This window comes from Cebus imitator, unplaced genomic scaffold, assembly GCF_001604975.1.
Source record: "Cebus imitator isolate Cc_AM_T3 unplaced genomic scaffold, Cebus_imitator-1.0 Scaffold123, whole genome shotgun sequence".
Classification (NCBI taxonomy): Eukaryota; Metazoa; Chordata; class Mammalia; order Primates; family Cebidae; genus Cebus; species Cebus imitator.
In genome coordinates, this window is record NW_016107438.1 from 5,325,423 (window position 1) to 5,339,695 (window position 14,273).

Sequence of the window (14,273 nt, forward strand, 5' to 3'; positions counted from 1 at the left end):
GGGAGGCGGAAGTTGCGATGAGCCGAGATCGCGCCATTGCACTCCAGCCTGGGTAACAAGAGCGAAACTCCGACTCAAAAAAAAAAGAAAAAAAAAAAAAGCAGAGGTTTCATAGGCAAAATAAAGAGAAAGGAGAATGTCTCTCTCTTCTGAGAGAGAGAGGGATGCCCCTAGTGGGAATTCTGACCCATGCCTAGTGCATAGGGTTTTACAGACAGGCTTGAGGAGGCAGTGTCTGATTTACATAAGGCCCAACGATTGGCTGGACCAGGTGTGACAATTACATAGCTGATGGGGAAGCTGGCGGCCCCACCCTAATTTTATTATGCTAGTGGGGTCTCTACTTGGCCCACAGCCATGTTGCTTACTCCTTACTATGCACGTGGTTGACAAGAAAGGGGGAAGATGAAGCCCCCATTTTGAACATGCCTTGTATCCGAGGAAACCCTTTCCTATTGGCAAGCTGCTGGCATTCACCTGTGCAAGCCTTCAGCTTGCTTGTCTATGTCTGCAGCTCGATTTTATAGGCTGCTCTTTAATAGAAAACAAAATGATTTGGAGGCTGCTTTTCATTAAAAGGAAAACCTTACCGAGGATCTCCTTACCCTCGCTGCTTGCCTAAATAATTTCTTCTTAACTTCTATATCAGTATTAGAGATTATTCTCCAAGTATCACAATTATTGATTTGCATATGGTAAGCCATTATTGTACCCCCGGGATAAATTCCACTTGATCATGGTGTATGATCCTTTCAATATCCTGTTAAAATCAGTTTGTTAGTGTTTTGTTAAGAAGTTTTGCATCGAGAATGGAAAGGAAGAAGTAAAATTATCTTCGTTTGCGGATGACACGATCCTATTAAAAAAAAAAAAAAAACTAAAGATTTTACAGAAAAATCGCTAGAACTAATAAGTAAACTCAGTAAACTTATAGGATACAACAGCAACATATAGTGCATTTCTATATATTAACAACCTTGCAGAAAGGAAATTAAGAAAATAATCCCATTTACAATAGCATAAAAAAGAATAAAATACTTAGAAATACATTTAACCAATGAGGTAAAAGACTTGAAACAAATTAAAAAAGGAGAAACAAATAAATGGAATGACATCACATGTTCTTGAATTTTTAAGACTTAACATTGTTAAAATGTCTACACTACCCAAAGCTATATACAGATTCAGTGCCATGCTTTTCAAAATCCCCATGGCATTTTTTACAGAAATAGAAAAAACAATCCTAAGAGTCATATGGTATCACAAAAGACCCAAAATAGTCCGATGATACTGAGAAAGAATAACAAAGATAGAGTCATCATAATTCCTGATTTCAAAATATATTAAAAACTACAGTGAAAACAAAGACAGACATATAGATAACAGCTTAGAAATAAATCTATGCATGTATGTTCAACTGATCTTCGACAAGGGTGTCAAAAATACACAATGGAGAATGGAGAGTATCTTTAATAAATGGTGTTGAGAAAACTGAATATCTATATGTTTTATAAAAAATTAACTCAAAATGAATAAAAACTTAAACGTAAGACCTGAAACTATAAATGTGCTAGAAGAATACATAGAGAAAAAACTTTTTGACAGGTCTCAGGAATGATATTTTGATGACATGATGACGTCAAAAGCAGATGCAACAAAAGCAAAAATAGACAAGTGGCACCACATAAAAAAAAAAAAAAAAAAAAAAAAGCTTCTGCAAATCAACAGAATGAAAAGGCAGCTTACAGAATGGGAGAAAATATTTACAAACCATATCTGATAGGGAGTTAATGTCCCAAATATATAAGGAACTCCTACAACTCAATAGCAAATGATAATATTAGTAACCCAGTTAACAAATTTGCAGAAGGTTTGAACAAACATTTCTCCAAAGAGGTCATACAAATAGCCAAATGATATGAAAAGGTGCTCAACATCACTAATCATCAGTGAAATGCAAATCAAAACTATAAGGAGATATCACCCACATGTGTTAGGATGGCTATTGTTGACAAAGAAAGCAAAAACAAAAGATAACAAGTGTTGGTAAAGATACAGATAAATTGGAACCCTTGTACAATGTTAGTGGAAATGTAAAATGGTGTAGCCACCATGGTAAACAGTATAAAGGTTTCTAAAATAATTAAACATAAAAGCACCATATGATCCAGCAATCCCATTCCTGGGTATATATCCAAAAGAATTAAAACTAGGATCTCAAAGAGATAACTGCACCCCTATGCTCATTGCAGCATCAATTATTCACAACAGCCAATGTATGGAAATAATCCAAATGAACACGGGCAGATGAATGCATAAAGAAAGTGTGGTATATGCATACGATGGAATATTATTCAGCCTTAAATAAGAAGGCAGTCCTTCCACTTGCTACAACATAGATGAACCTGGAGCATATTATGGTAGGTAAATAGTGCAGTTATAGAAGGACAGACACGACATGATTCCACTTATTTGAGGTATCTATACAGTTATCACTTGGGGGATTGGTTCTGGGACCCCACAGGATATCAAAATCTGTGGATGTTCAACTCCCTTATATAAAATGGTATAGTATTTACATATTACCTGCATATATCCTCTGTAAACTTTAAATTATCTCTAGATTATTTATAATACCTAATACAATGTAGTTCTTATAGCATACTTTTAAATTTATATTCTTTTGTATTCAATTGTATTTGTGTTATTTTCCAAATATATATGTGTATTTTTTCCAAATACTTTTGATCTATTGTTGGTTGAATACACAGATGTGGAACTTGTGGATTCAATATAATAGTCAAACTCACAGAAGCATAGAATATAACAGTGTTTCCAGGGAATAAGGGAGTGGGGTGGGGAAAATGGAAAGTTGTTGTTTAATGTTTATACAGCTTCAATTATGCTAAATGAATAAGTTCTAGAGATTTAATTATACAACTTGGTGCTAATAGTTAATACAGTATTGCATATACTAAGATTTGCTAAGAGGTAGATCTCATGTCAAATGTGCACACCACAAAAAGTAAAAAGAAAAAAAAAGCAAGAACAACAAAATAACAATGGGACACTCTGGAAGGAGTTGAATATGTCTTGCTTTGATTGTGGTGATGGTATCGCAGGTGTTTTCATATTTCCAAAGTCATCAAACTATACACAATAAATAGATTATGGCCGGGCGTGGTGGCTCAAGCCTGTAATCCCAGCACTGTGGGAGGCCGAGGCGGGTGGATCACGAGGTCAAGAGATCGAGACCATCCTGGTCAACATGGTGAAACCCCGTCTCTACTAAAAATACAAAAAATTAGCTGGGCATGGTGGCATGTACCTGTAATCCCAGGGACTCAGGAGGCTGGGGCAGGAGAATTGCCTGAACCCGGGAGGCGGAGGTTGCGGTGAGCCGAGATCGCGCCATTGCACTCCAGCCTGGGTAACAAGAGCGAAACTCCATCTCAAATAAAATAAAATAAAATAAAATAAAATAAATAAATAGATTAAGTTATTTGTGTATCTATTAAAACCCAATGGGGCTGTTATACATGATTAAATGTATGGCAGAATAGTAAGCTAAACTGTCATATCAGCATTTCAAGTTAGTGAGATTAGAAAAACAATTTTTGAAAAGAAAAATAAGAAAACCTTAAGATTTATTTAAGGCTTGGACATGCCACCACCTTGCTGAGGGCTTGCTAAACCAGCCCTTTCTCTGTGCTTTTCCAATTTCTGAATTCTTGCAGGCTTCCTTCTCAATGAATTGGAAAAGCCAGTGCCAGCTGCGAGTACAGAAATACCTTGGAGTCATTGCTGCCAAATGAGTTCATGAGCAGGGACCAAAATAGGGCAGACTATTTTTTCCTAGGAGTCTGACTACCCAGAGGGCTGCCTGCTCTGCATTGAAGCTGCTTTGTTCATTTCTCAGTGACAAGAGGCTGGCGGCTGTCAAGACAAGATCCTTGGAAGCCCAGATCTGAAGTAGATCGCAGCTTCCCCTTTCTAGGCTCTGACTGAATTGTTGCTCTCTGAGGATTGCTCTTGGACAAGCTCTGAGAGAGGACCACTGGGCTGTGTGATTGGCTAGTCTTTGTCACAAGTGCAGAATTTCACTCTGTGGCATACCAGAGTGCCGATTAGCTCTAGGTCTAATGATACCTTGAAAACCTGGGTTGCAGATGTTTTCAGCTGGCTGTGGGGGAGCTTCCTCTTCCCAAAATAGCACTGCATATGGTCCTCTTCCCACCGTCCCAACCCCTGCCCTTTACCCATTACCACTAATCACCCCCTTGAAGTGTTATGACTGTACAGCTTTGGTGAGCTACATCAGAAGGGAAATAAATCCTCAAAGTGAAGGCAATTTGTCAGTGCAATATTAAAACAAAGTGTGGAGAAGGAACACTTCAGCAAAAGCCACGCTCACTAACCTTTCAAAAGTAACTGTATTTAATTTGAGCTGAATCAGGAAGACCATTTGGATGTCTTGTGTATTTATAAGCGTATGTGCAGGCTTCATTTTACCCCAAAGGCTGCTTGTAATTTTGTCCCCCTGCACATATGTCTTCTCAAGCTGTAAACTGAATTTTCAGTCCTCATTGCTGTGTGTAGATCGAGCTCTGGTCACTGAGTTGGGGGAGTACTCAAATAATAACTTGATCCACCTTAGGGCTATTTCTTGGATATCACTTCCTTCCTCAGTTTTTCTGTCTGTTCCTCAGTCTTCACCTTCTCACCCGAAAGGAGACTGCTAGATGAATTTCAGAGACGGGATTTTTAATATAACATCTTAACTGACCTTCCTGTCTCCAGTTTCCATCTCTCTTGCTGAAAAGCAATGTATACTCTTCTCCACATAGTTGTCAAAGTGATCTTTCAAAAATATATGTCCATAAATCTGCTTTCCCACTTGAAACTTCTATGGTTCCATGTTGCCTATAGAAATAAGTCCAAACTACTTATACTGGAATTCATGGCTGTCCTACTTCTATGCATAGTCATGCTGTATCATAGTTTCCATACGTCTAATTGGTATGCTTCTTCCCCTTAATCTCAAGGCCAGAGAAGTCCTATGTGCATGATGTCATTGGATTTTCACAATAACTTGATTTTCTAGATAGCCGAGGAAGTATTATCCTTGTTTACAGATGGGGAAACTGAGGGTTCAAGAGACCAAGCATCTGGCCCAAGTTTACACAGTAAGTGGCAGCACCAGGACTTGAATCTACATTTTTCTGACTACAAGTCTGGTATAGTTTTTATGTGTCTATTATGATTTCAAAGCTGCTTATTTTTAATTTGTAATGAAAATTCCATAACTAAAGAATAGGAACTTTTTCTGGTAGTACTTTCCTCAGAATTTACTCCCTTATGACTAAAAACTGGAGAGGACTATCTCTGTCTTTCCCTCAAACTCCGCTGCTATCCTAAGAAGTGCCACTCATGAGGAGGAGCTGGAGTAGACACTGTTGGTGCCTGGTCCCTGTTTCCTAAGCTTTCTTTTTTTTTTCTTTTTTTTTTTTTCTTTTTGAGATGCAGTCTTGCTCTGTCACCAGGCTGGAGTGCAATGACACGATCTCAACTCACTGCAACCTCCATCTCCTGGGTTCAAGCAATTCTCTTGCCTCAGCCTCCCAAGCAGCTGGGTCTACAGGCATGTGCCACCATGCCCAGCTAATTTCTGTATTTTTAGTAGAGACAGGGTTTCACCATATTGGCCAGGATGGTCTCAAACTCCTGACCTCGTGATCCACCTTCCTCAGCCTCCCAAAGTGCTGGGATTACAAGTGTGAACCACCGTGCCCGGCCTTGCTAAGCTTTCTTACTGTTAGCATCTTTGCGTCTCTGCCTAGAGCCTTCTTTGGCTATGGGAACATGCTTCAATGCACACGCAGGGCAGGCTGGAAGTGTCAGGGAGTTTACCAGCCCAGGGCAGCTCTCAGCAATGACTAACAGTTATTGGCAGATAAATATTCCAGATCCCTGTCCCTCCTCTGGAAGAAGGTCAGCTCCAAGGTCTGTTTGGCACTATCTCTTGGAGTTCTCCAAGGAAATGGGACCCTAATTGCCCATAGCAGGAATCTGCTTATTGGTGGTCCCTGCATTAACTTTCTTCTCTTCTCTGTCTCAGTTCCTTACTTCTCTGCTATACTTGCTCCCCTCCCAAATAAACTACTTGCACAAAAATTTGAATCTGTGGTCTTGCTTCCAGGGGCAACTAATTTAAGACTTTAATTCCTTCTTAAAGTCTGAGCTTTGAGCACGTGCAGATAGAGAATGTTAGCATTCTCTTTAGTTATCAAATCAGCTTGAAATGTGAAAGTAACTGACCCACGCAAACTGACTTCCCTCAGATTGGGCACAGGAGAAGATGAGCGTCTAATAGAGACAGGCCATTGGCCAAAAAGTACTGGAGCAGTGGTGAGTAACTGCTAGATGTATGCTAGCTCCAGTTTGTTATTTATGTGTTTGCATTTGTCACCAAATTCTGCCATTGCCCATATTACCTTCCCACTGTTCTCATAGGAAGAAGTATGCTTCTTTTTGGTATGGCCAATTCTTCCTCCACCCATGCTACAATTTTATCCTGTTTCACCTCCTCAGGGATTCTGCTACTTCACTTCTACCCTCTCTTTTGTTCTTGTAGTTACCTCTTTTCACCCTTTACCCATAGCTGAAATTTGTATTGTTCTTTTTCTATTTTCAGTAAAGCTTTTTAAAAAGGATAGATTCCTCTTACTGCCTTCTACTTCCTCACCTCCCACTCACTTTTCTGTCTACTGGAAACTGGCTTCTACTCTCCTCATTTGACGGAAATGCCTTTTTTTTTTTTTTTTGAGGGTCAAAGTGATTGTCGTGTGGCAAAATCCAATTGTAAATTTTCAGCCCTTATATTACTTAACCTCTTCATGATAATCGATAGTACAGAGATGAAAAGAAATATTGCATGTAAGTGCTCACTAATGTCATCTGTTTTAACTAAGATTATTACTGCCCACTTGCTAACTTCTTGAGACCTATTGAGGCCCCCTGCAAAGAACTTCTGTCTGTTTGCTTGCTTTTCTCCTCCTCTTCTGGTTTTTCTTACTTCATTCCCTTTATTAGACCTCATGTTTTTGCTTGCTCTTTAAATGTCTGTGTTCCTACAGAGCTCTATTTCCTTCTTCTCTGACTCTACATGTGCTCCCAGTGAGATTCTTTTTACTTCCAAAACTTCAGAAATTGATTTCTCCAGTCCAGAATTATTTGTTGAATTACCTCTTTGATTTCTGATTATTTGATGAACATCCCGATCAGGAGGTTCTAAAAGGCTACCGAACTCAACATATGCAATGTGGAATTTATTTTCTTTTTTATGCCTCTCTACCCATCTATACGTCTTCTCTAGTATTTTCTATTATAAATGGCACCACCACCTCCTTACTAGCCTAAGCCAGAAAGCTGCGTAAAATCCTGTTTCTTTCTCACTGGCACACCAGCCACCCCTCCAACTGTGTCCAGTTATCTACTATAGCGCATAGATTGTAACATCTGAGTATGTTTCCAATCTGTTTCCTCCTATGCAACCCACAGACATTACTGGAGTTTGTGGTCTCATTATATCTCGCTGGGAAACTTGCCCCAGCATCCTACTCGCCCCCTGTCTCCAGTCTTGTCTACTTCCAGTTTATTGTCTGATGCCAAAGATGTATTCAAAAATATAATTCTATATATAATATGACCATGTTTGAAATATTTTTATTGATCTTAATCACCCACATAAATAGAAAAGCCCTAGACTTATAAGAATCTTGATGATCTAGACAGGTTCAGCTTTGAAGCCCTATAAATCAGCCCACTCCAAATATATCACAGCCATACAGACTGCTTAGCAGCATGCCCTGTTTTTGTTTCCATGACTTCCTGCTTTATACATTCCTCATTCCCACTCCCCCAAAGGAAGAATTAGGATTTCTGTACTGCGGTAAACATCTATCCATTATCCACACTCTATATCATATTTAGAATAACTTGTTTATACGTTTGTCTTTTTTGGTAACCTGTGAAATCCTTAGAATTGAATATTTTATTCCCCTTTAAAACCCCAGGGTTTATCAAAGTGCTTTAGTTCACTCCAGACTATGAGTTTAGTAATTTCTATCCAATTCCTGTCTGTTATCTTTTAAAGACTGATTCACAGAAGTACTTCACGGACTATGAAGAACAGAATAGATATGCAAAGACAAGAGTTTGGTTTCCAATATGAGAAAATTATGATCTGCTGAACTGGGTCAGAGGCCAAGGGTTCAAGTCCTAAATTGTGCCATATTCTCTTTCTGTGAGTTTGAGCAAGTTACTTTAAACCCTCTGTCCTTAAATTGGCTCATCTTTAAAGTTATGTTAATAATTCCTGTTTTAACCATCCTATTGTACAGATTAAATAAGATAATATATGACAAAACCCAACTTTGTAAATTGGAAAATGCTAAACAAATGCAAGATTTGATGATCACCACACGTAAGCAGCTTATCCTATGTTGAAAACACAACTACTCTATCATTTGGAATGATTTCAATGGCGAGAAACAAAACCAGAAAAACAGCTGCTTAAACAAATAGAGGCATATTTTTTTTTTCATTGACTAGAAATATGGAGGTAAGTTGTTGTTTCATCTGGCTCATTGTGCTATCAGGACCTGAGGATCTGCTTCTAGTTTTACTCCATTATCTTTTTCTTCTTGGCTTTTGTCTTTACGCTTGTTACCTCAAAGGCGGCTGCAACAGTTAGAAACATACATCTGCATCCAAGGTAGAAAGAAAGGAGACAAAGGGAGAAATGCCAGCTTACTTGTTCTTTTTATTAGGAAAGCACATATGTTTCCAGAACTCCCATCAAACTTCTGCTCCCTTCTCATTACCTGAAACTCACATGGCCATTGTGAGCTGTATGGGGAACTGGACATGTGTTTAGCCTTCTCAGCCTGTATATGAAGGAGGGCAAAAAACAAGGGGCTGGCTGGAGGATGGATGTTGGGTTTGCTAGCTAACAGTGGCAAACCCAACAGTGCCACGCGTATCTTCCTGAAAATTCTGTTTTCAATCAGTTGATGAACAATAAAGGATAGCATTGTGTTCTCAAAGCTGCTTTCAGTGGGCATGGATTAATCATTACGACTGATTAAGAGTCAGCATGTCTTTTCAGATGTCTGGTCTTTCCATCAACTATCACTACATTTTAAAACAAAGATCATGGAGTTCTGTCTTTAACGGAAGAGAAATTCACCCAAGGTTTATGCTTTGACCTCAGAAAAATGCACCCATTAGACATTGGAGAGTAAATTAAAAGAGACTTCCTGAGAATTGACTTTCCAGTACAGTTTTCAGTACCATACAGTATAGAAAGGCAAGCAAGAAAGGACTGAAGATGACTGAAGATTTACAAACAGGGACTGAAGATGAGTGAAGATTTACAAACAGGAAAGAGATGCTGGAAGAAAGCAAAAAACAAAATGAACAAACAAAATTAAAAGAATTTTATTCCACTTTCTACCCAAGTCCCAACATAGCATTTAATTTATAAAGAGCAACACGATTTCCCTCCCTAGTCCCACCTGCTAGCTGGAGTAACTGTAGGGAAACCCAGGAATTATTTAGGCTTGCTAGCAAGTTCACTGGGGTTATTTTCATTTTCTAGTTCTGGCATCATTGCAAGTAGCTTCTTTCTTTTCATCAGTTATGTCACATAGAAATAGAGGGCACCTCAAACCATATGTTGATTGAAAGCATACAAAGCCATGACTCTGTCTAAGGATCAGTTTGATCAAGGAGTATACCTTGTGCTGTGTCTGTTCTGCTGGGCTACACAGCGTTCTAGAGTAGGATAGCTCTGCAGCCCCAGCAGATGGCTACTTTCTGTTTTTAGAAGAGCCGACTTGGGATGCCTTATGCTTTTTATCTTGTTGAAAGTCGTTCTAAAAACTCAGAGCCTATCAATTGCTCTTCATCTTTTCCATTCAAGCTACAGCAAAAATGCATTAAAATTAATTTATTTTTTAGAATGATAGGAATGGAATGTATAATGTCCTTCACAGAAATGTAGGAATTAATTTTAGCCATAAACCTGAGACCAGACTGCAAAATCACGATAAACTATTATAACCGTCTGCACCTACTGTTATGTGAAAAATTACCTAGTCAAAGCAGTCTATTATGGGCTTCCTTCTAGGTCTTCACATCGCCTGCCTGCCTGCCTGCCTGCCTGCCTGCTTTCTTTCTTTCTTTCTTTCTTTCTTTCTTTCTTTCCTTCCTTCTTCTTTCTTTCTCTTTCTTTCATTCCTTCCTTCCTTCCTTTTCTTTCTTTTTCTGTCTCTCTTTCTTTCTTTTTTCTTTCCTCTTATAGTCCTTAGCTTAGGCCGCAAAGGAGGTCAGATAGGTGACTTTGTAACAGCTATGTACCTGAATCATTCCAAAGGCTTTTATTTTAAGGTCTGAAAACACTTTTATCTGCAGTGCTAACATTGCAATGGCCAGTTCTTTTGTGAAGGACATGATTACATCTAGTCTCCTCTTTTTTTTTTTTTCCCACATACATCATCTAATGATATTTTCATGGTTAAAACTAAGACACCAGTTTCTTAAATTGAAAATGTTTCAATTATGTTGAAAATGCATTTTTAGCTGAAGACAAGGATTTGATTTATTTGCTATCTGAATTCATACATTTTCATTGGTCAACAAGGCTTCAAATAGCTTTGAGTTGTTGTCTTCAAATATCATAATTGCCATGCTCCTAAGCTGTGAAGGAAGTTGGCTAATGTGTTGAGATATGCAGACAGTTGGATAATTTTTTTCTTTAAAGTAAATTTAAAATTATCTTTTTTCTTATGACTCCCTTGTGAAAGGTAGTGTTGAAAATATATAAAGAGAATGAATTCTAAAGGATTGGATAGACCCTTAAGTTGGGAGAGCTAGAAGAGACACTCAGAGTTTCATTTTTCAAGCTCAATCCTTCCCCACTGCTAGCTTTACTCCCCCACAGTTTTCTTTAAGTAAGAACGTTTTCCCAGATAAGTGAAAGACTTCCCAAGGTCACATGACTCACTGGCAGGCAATCTCACATCTCATTTCTGATCCGTGTTTATTCGGCTAAAACTGCTTTTCAGTATGAAAAGTATTTTTAAAGTATTGAACGTACATTGAAATTAAACTCAAGTTGAAGGAAAGAGTTTGTGTTTAACTGGTTATATTATAAACTTCACACAGAAAACTTACATCAAAATGAATTTAAACATTTCTTAGGGAAATGTAGTGCAAGATACACATGCTTGGGAGTCAGGTACATCTGGGTTTATATCTCAGCCCTGCGTTATAACCTTGAGAAAGTTATCTACTCCCTCTGAGGATAAGGTTCCCTATTTTACACTGTTGTGAAAATTAGTACTATATTTTAAATACCTAGTGCAGTACCTGGAATATAGTAGGCACTCAAAAAATAGTAGCTTTTATCAGGTAATATAAAACCCAACTTTTGTGTAAATGATTCTAAGGATTACATAATCTCAGAAGTACTGGGGAAAATGTGTACTGTGCAGGTGTCAGTGTAAAGAAAATAGACTGCTAAAAGTGAGTCTGGGGAGCTAAATACTAGAAGCTCACAATGTTAGTTCCTGCTTCTCTGGACATGAGTCAGCTCAGATGCTGAAGGCATTTCAACTACAAGTGTAGTTCTTAGTCAGACCTGAGCCAGGTAGGGGAGAGTATCAGAACCAGCCACTCCAGCTGATGGGGCCAGGAACTATTCTTTGCATACCAGCCAACAGGCTCGGGAACTCCACCTGTATGGTTTTGCCACTGGTATTAGTCTGTTCTCATGCTGCTAATACAGACATACTCAAGACTGGGTAAATTATAAAGGGAAGAGGTTTAATGGAATCACAGTTTCACATGGCAGAGAAAGCTCATAATTATGGCAGAAGACAAAGGAAGAGCAACGGGATGTTTTACATGGTGGCAGGCAAAAGAGTATGTGCAGGAGAACTCCCCCTTTATAAAACCATCAGATCTCATAAGACTTACTCACTATCATGAGAACAGCATGGGAAAGACCTGCCTCCATGATTCAATTACCTCCCACCAGGCCCCTCCCATGACACATGGGAATTATTATAATTCAAGGTAAGATTTGGATGGGGACACAACCAAACCATATCACCACTTAAAAAAAACTTATTGGTTTGTCTAGCTTTGGTTCTGAACTTCTATGCTGGTGTCCTGATTCAGATGCTGGTTCCTCTAGGGAAGCCCAGGACACTTTGCTGAGACACTGAAATCTCACCAAGTCCTTAACACACATCTGTTTTAGAGATAGGCACTGTTACTTACAGCCTTTGACGCTGACTGCACTCCTGTTCCATGTGGATGTTTCATTTGTAACCAGAATGCTTCCACTGCCTGGACTTGCTGTTTCCTGCAGTAGGAGAGCACAGGATCAGAAAAAGATCAACCTCACCACATCCTTCTGAATATCATGACTGTACTGTGGGTTACTTCCACCAAGTGCTTATCTTCCATTTAGTTAATTTATCCACCTAAATTTTATTCCAATCCAGCTTATTTTCTGTCTCTCACTGATGAGCTTCCGTAGGTTCTTGTGCCAAGTTGTCTTGAGCTAAGAATTCTCTAGAAGATCTGCAGGTAAAAGAAAAGATGAATGTAGCTATCATTGTTGAAGCTAATCTGTGCAGGACATTAATATTGTCATATGACCTGCATTTCTTTTGAGCTACAACTCTTTGAAACTCTCTGTGTAAAGCCACAGCTAAGCTCCCAAAGACTTACTGTGGAGTTTCAGCACTACAACTCTTTCTTTCCTAGGAGATTTGGTGGATGAGGGGGTCATTTAAGTAATGCAAAGTCATTGCATTATTTGGAAATCTGCCCTTCTGTCTGATGTTCACCCATGTTTCTTGCACAAAGTTGAGGCACCCTTAACTTTCTTCTTTGTTACTCATTCCACTAAAGAAACAGCTTTGCTGATAGGCTTGCAAATGTCTTAAGTAGCAGAAGATAAACTAATTAGAAGCTCCTTTAAGGAAACTTAACAGAATAGAAAATAAAAGCCAGGAGTTATGGCTCACACCTGTAATCCTAGCACTTTGGGAGGCTGAGGCAGATGGATCACCTGATGTCAGGAGTTCAAGATTAGCCTGGCCAACATGTTGAAACACCATTTCTACTAAAAATTACAAAAATTAGCTGGGCATGGTGGCAGATGCCTATAATCCCAGCTACTCAGGAGGCTGAGGCAGAAGAATCCCTTGAATCTGGGAGGCGGTGGTTACAGTGAGCTGAGATTTCGTCATTGTACTCCAGCCTGGGCAACAAAGAGAGACCCTGTTTCAAAAAAAAAAAAAAAAAAGTTATAATTTTAGCCTTTATTTATGCAAATGATGACAAAACCTGAAAGAGGTCTTTGGTGCAGTGTTTGGTGACTGAGGGGCTCTTGTGTGAGAATGAGTAGGACAGAGTGTCTTAGGTTGCTGTGTGCCAGTGCCCATATTTAATCAGTTCTCTTCTAGAGGAAGCAGCAATTGCTCTGGCCTCTGTGGAACATAAAAGCAGAAACTCTGATGGAGGCCCCTGAATGACAACCATGGACTGTAACTGTTAACTTCCACAGATCTACAGTTGCAAATTTTCCTCAATAAGGGCTCCTGACTTTGGCTCATTTCAGATTATTTTCTATTATTTCAAAATCAGAAAATAAACTTGGTAGTCTAATATGTTTTTACAATTAGGTAAATATAAAGATTACATTATAGACCCAACATGGATAAAATGCATGCTTTTTATTGCTTTTCTAGGAGTCGGGATGGATTTCTGCCCAAAAATTCTTATTATTGCCCTGAGTTCCCATTACGACTAATGACACGGATTGACAGGAGCCAGGAGTATCATCTGCAATCGTGAACCAGAAGAAATTTTATGGGTTAAAGAGCCAGAAGTGCACAAATGGGACCTAGATTACTACAGAGCCATTTGTATTTCTTAAGATTCTCTTGGTCACATGCAACAAAAATAACCCTGAGAAGCATAGGCACACTAAAAAATATATTAGCTTACGTAAATGAGGGAAGAAATGAATAACTGAGCCTCATGAGGAGAAGGAATAAGGACAGCATAGACACCTCCTCAGGAGACGTTTTGGACCTTTTCAGGGGCAGGTAACAACACATCAGCTTTAATTGTTCCCAGTTTCCAAATATCCATATTCCAAATTTCAAAATCCCATGAGGTCTTTCTGGGTC

The 14,273-nt window shown here is 38.9% G+C and overlaps 1 long non-coding RNA gene across 1 annotated transcript in view; it reads right to left on the bottom strand.

Moving 5' to 3' along the window:
- LOC119472906 overlaps positions 1–12,858 on the bottom strand; it is a 37,664-nt gene extending 24,806 nt beyond the window's left edge. The window contains exons 1-2 of the long non-coding RNA XR_005202080.1: positions 12,805–12,858; positions 12,349–12,433 (exon numbers count right to left, since the gene is read on the bottom strand). This is a non-coding gene — a long non-coding RNA (uncharacterized LOC119472906). The remainder of the gene's footprint in view (positions 1–12,348; positions 12,434–12,804) is intronic.
- Positions 12,859–14,273: the final 1,415 nt, after the last annotated feature.